Source organism: Triticum urartu, chromosome 6 (genome assembly GCF_003073215.2).
Source record: "Triticum urartu cultivar G1812 chromosome 6, Tu2.1, whole genome shotgun sequence".
Classification (NCBI taxonomy): domain Eukaryota; kingdom Viridiplantae; phylum Streptophyta; class Magnoliopsida; order Poales; family Poaceae; genus Triticum; species Triticum urartu.
Genome location: NC_053027.1, coordinates 417,280,447 through 417,285,481, shown reverse-complemented (window position 1 = coordinate 417,285,481; position 5,035 = coordinate 417,280,447). Strand labels below are relative to the sequence as shown.

The 5,035-nt window shown below is 42.5% G+C and overlaps 1 long non-coding RNA gene across 1 annotated transcript; it reads right to left on the bottom strand.

Moving 5' to 3' along the window:
* Window positions 1-364: 364 nt before the first annotated feature.
* On the bottom strand, window positions 365-2,211 carry LOC125513889. The gene is made up of 2 exons (XR_007286216.1): window positions 1,514-2,211; window positions 365-780 (listed from the first exon to the last, which is right to left on the bottom strand). It is a non-coding gene; the product is annotated as an uncharacterized LOC125513889 (long non-coding RNA).
* Window positions 2,212-5,035: the final 2,824 nt, after the last annotated feature.

Below are 5,035 nucleotides of genomic sequence, written 5' to 3'. Positions count from 1 at the left end.
GTCGGAGGACTTGCTGTGGGGAAAGGTATTGCCGACAGAAGTTCACTTGCCGACACTTTTTTTGTCAGCATACACCCTACCTACACCGACAAATAATCTGTCAATGTACACCCTACCTATGCCGACAAATGGTGAGTCATCTTACACCCTACCTATGCTAACACATGGTAAGTCAATGTACACCCTACCTATGCCGACACTTAGTCTGTCTGAAGGCATTTAGTATTGCCAACACATGGTTTGTCTAGTTAGGGGTATACTTTTGCCGACACTTTCTGTGTTGGAATGTTTTTGCCGACATATAAATTGTTGGTAAGATGGTGCACAGCCAAAACAACAATTAGATACTGCTCTAATTCAAATGTTATATACAATGCTCAACTCTTATCCACAAACAGTATCAAGATGAACACATTGCACAATCATTGATAAAATGGTAACAAAACTACACACACACACACACTGTTCGCAGGTTCAAGCACAAGTCAATCTACACAAAGCAAAGTTTGGCCATCTTGGCAACCATCCAGAAAACACAAGTCACATAAAGGACCCCTACTCGCTGGTCTAAAATACTTCAAAAACTAAATGGTCCAAATAATTGAGTAACATCCATGAGCACAAGATTTCTACTCCATAACACTTGAGCACCAAATGGTCCAGAAAACACATAAGATTCAGGATTACAATTAAGTTGGCTGGTCCAAAATACTGCAGACAGCCAAATGCTCCATAAAACTTCAAAGTCATCACATCCATGCATACTAGGTTGCTAATTACCTGAAAATACTCCACAAGAATTTGGTAGAAAGTGCAGTCAGCTCAAGTGCTTTGAAGCTCATAGGGAGATTGACAGCCAAGAGAAGCACAAGAATTAACTATTTATGACATATGTCCATAACACACATAAAATAGTTCTGTCATACATGAGGTAAAATATTTATAAAATGTTGAATGGAATCATCATGCAGACATATCTACATAGGCATAGAATAAGTATTTCGCCATGGCAGGCATATCTACAAATTTTATTCAACGTCTTACATGCAAGAAACTGTAGTAGGATTAGCCAATGTGAAGTTGTATTTGTTCTAATACGAAGTTAGCTGATGTGATCTTCAAACTTTGAAAATAATGGTACAAATAAGTGTTTGTACATTATCTGATGAATTAGAACTAAAATGTACAACTTCTGACCAAAAAAGTTGTAGTATGTGAAGTTCAGTTTATGCCATGTGATCTTCAGATTGTGACCACCAAAGGGATAACACCAAACTAATGTGTGTATGTTTAACTCCCAAGCAATGTATGTGCGCTTCAAATCATGTTGTGTCATTTTCATATTTTTAATTATAAACTGCAGTATGTGGAGTTTTATCAAAAAGATACAAAACGTATCTAGTAATGCTATAAGTTCAGGAAGAAATCTGGCTCTCTAGTCAAGGCTCAAAATGATCTATGTATATTTCTAAGAGAGAAATAATAAACTTATTGTATGTAGTATGTTTAGTACCTGCACCTGGTACATTAGTTGCCTTCTTGTCATCCTTGATCTACAACAATAACCGTTACTTCGAAATAACCGTTGCCTTCTTATCAGTCTGAGGGTACTTCTTCCACTACAAATTGCTCTGACAAAATGTGTAGACATGTATCAACCATCCTGCAAAAAAATAAAAATGTGTTCAATATAGATAACTCGACTTCCCATCAATCAAATCATAAAGTAAAGGCCAAAGGTCTGCAAGTTATGTACTTGGTTAGTATAATGAATGAACTTGTCAAAAGAACAAATATTATGCCATCAACCAGAATGAACACGAACATCTCATAAAAGTACATTGGAAGTCTGAATTCTGAAACTATCTAGCCACTGCACCGAGGCGTCTGACTCTACCATTTGAATTCACATGTCCGAACAATGTGGTGTGAGGCACTATGAGAAGGTGCCTCTAAGGTTTTTAATGTGCATCGGAACTTGCAACTCCCCTCTGGAAACCATATGCAGCTTCAAGTAGTTGAAGGTATGTGGATGCAGAGGAAGATGAGAGTATATGTTGAACCTAAGGTTTGAATGCTAATGCCATATTCATGCAAAAGGAAAACAACACCGTGATAACATAAAAATTATATCAAACAAAGAAACTGTTATTCATAAATATCTAGTGTAGATGAAAATGCAATTCAAAAGTGCTGGAGAATAAAATTGGAATGTGCCTCCTCAAACGCTGATTGGACTCAGGGTCCACCTCGGCGCCCTCTGCTCGCCAACCTCCTCGTCCTCGTTGACAGAATGACAGGTAGTACCACGTACTTGCTGCCCTGCAAGCTCAACATCATGTACAACCGCTCCTGCAGCACCAAACATGTCGACCCAAAATTAAACCATGAAGCATCAGAAACTACAAGATGTTACAGCACAAACAACATTCAGTTGTACAACGAAGTTGAATCCAACTCAATCGTTTGCACTATAGAACTTAGAAATACGTATTGACAATCAAAAGTGCTTCATGTAAAAAAAACTCAGAGGTTATGCACCTACAGGAGCTTCCGTTTGACCATGACAACTCACCCACAGAATTGGAAGTCACACAATAGGTCACGACTTTAAATAACAAAATTGAACCACCTAGAAATCAGGAAGTCACACAATGCTAACAACATATGAACATTCACCCATATCAAATGTTAAAGGAATAATCACTTTCTAATTTAAAGGTGATAAAGAGTTCAGAGTCGTATGATGAATATACAAATGAAAATCAGCTATGAGACATGGATGTCAGACGGCTTGCTATGTTTTGTAGCACCAATCTATGTATCAAAATTGAGATGCTGAGAAATAGGAATAAGAACTGTACAATAAACAAATCTTAGCAGAAGATATGAAAGTGTTACCCTAATTTTCAGAGTTCAGCAATGACATATGGTTTAAAGTTCAGCAATGCACAAGCACACATCATGGAGCAGTACAGAAAAGGATATCTCAGGAGGAGCCGATGCTTACCTATTGGAAAAGACGAGTCTATGCGGATATCTGCAGCAACAGACGGCTGGCCTCGGGAGGGGCGCAGCGGGACGGAGAGCTCGTGGATGGATCTCTACCGGCGGCAGCAGGAACGGATGGAGAGCTCGTGGTAGGGCTGGGGCCTGGGGCGGGGGCGACAGGGGAGAAGCGCGAGAGAGATGACAGACGAAGTTGGGGGCCGGAGGACAGGGATCAGGGGAGGGGGTGGATCCCTGAGCGCGAGGACGGCGGCTGGATCTCAGGCAAAGTGCGAGGACGGCGGCTGGATCTCGGGCGGAGCGCGACGACGGCTGCTGGATCTCGGGCGGAGCGCGAGGACGATGGCTGGATCTCAGACAGAGCGCGAGGACGGCGGCGACGGCAGCAGGACCGTGGGTGGAGAGCGAATACGGCGGCGACGGCGGCAGGGCCGTGGGTTGAGCGCGAGGAGGAGGGGATAGTGATGGGGTGCGAGGGTAGGTTACAGACTTGGTCCGATTTGGGGATATTTTGCACGGGCCAGCCAAAAAAAATTCCCGTCTCGCGCCTAAATGGCGCGCCAACTTTCCAAGTTTCAGGATTTTGATAAAAAAAATTCCAAGCTTCAGTGGCTTGACACTTGTGCACCTACAGCGACACTTATTCCGTGTCCATACACCCTACATACGGCGACATATTGGATGTCACTAAGCATATACCTACGCCGACACATAATTTGTTAGGTCCCACACATGTGCCGACACACAACGTGTTGTTAGCCAGTTGCCGACAACTAAGTTGTTGCTTCGTAGTTGCTGACACATAGTGTGTCCACAATGATGTATCTACACCGACACATGATCCGGGGACAAAACTTCATAGCTACCCGACAGTTTTTTCGTGAAGACTAGTGGACCTTTGCCTACAGAAGTGTGTCACGTAACATCTACCGTGGTGTAGTGTAGAGTCCAAAACAAAGGCAAAAGTGTTTGGAAAAGTAGATACGACGGAGACGTATCACTTGCAAGGCTTATAGTGATGTGCATTACCGAGACGGCCCAGAGATACCTCTCTGACAATCAGAGTGACAAATCCTAATCTCGATCTATGCCAACTCAACAAACACCATCGGAGACACCTGTAGAGCATCTTTATAATCACCCAGTTAAGTTGTGACGTTTGATAGCACACAAAGTGTTCCTCCGGTATTCAGGAGTTACATAATCTCATGGTCATAGGAACATGTATAAGTTATGAAGAAAGCAATAGCAATAAACTAAACGATCATAGTGCTAAGCTAACGGATGGGTCATGTCAATCACATCATTCTCTAATGATGTGATCCCGTTTATCAAATGACAACACATTTCTATGGTTAGGAAACTTAACCATCTTTGATTAACGAGCTAGTCAAGTAGAGGCATACTAGTGACACTCTGTTTGTCTATGTATTCACACGTGCACTAAGGTTCCGGTTAATACAATTCTAGCATGAATAATAAACATTCATCATGATATTAGGAAATATAAATAACAACTTTATTATTGCCTCTAGGGCATATTTCCTTCAGTTTCCGGCAGGGTCTCTGCCGGGAGCGGACAGCTCGATCGGGAGAGGCTTACCGTAGTCCAACTTTCTCCTTTTCTGGGCCATTGTGGTTGGTGATATGGACGGTTGATAGAGATGGAGAACAAAAGTTCCTGGTTCCAGTTTCTGTTTGCAATCCGTCAAAGTGCTCCTCTAATCTCCTCACTTCCTCGACGTATGCTTCCATCAATGGGATTTGATAATCCTTGTTGACTTGTCTCACCACAAGCTGTGAATCTCCTCGTATGATCAACTTCTTGATTCCCAATTCTGCTGCAACTCTGAGCCCGGCAAGGAGCCCTTCATACTCTGTTGTATTGATGGTGGCTTCTTCCTGGGCAAAGTGCATTTGGACGACGTACTGCAAGTGCTCCCTGGAGGGGGCAACAAGAAGCACGTCAGCCCCTGCACCTTGTAGGGAAAAAGCAACATCAAAATACATAATCCATTCTTGGGGC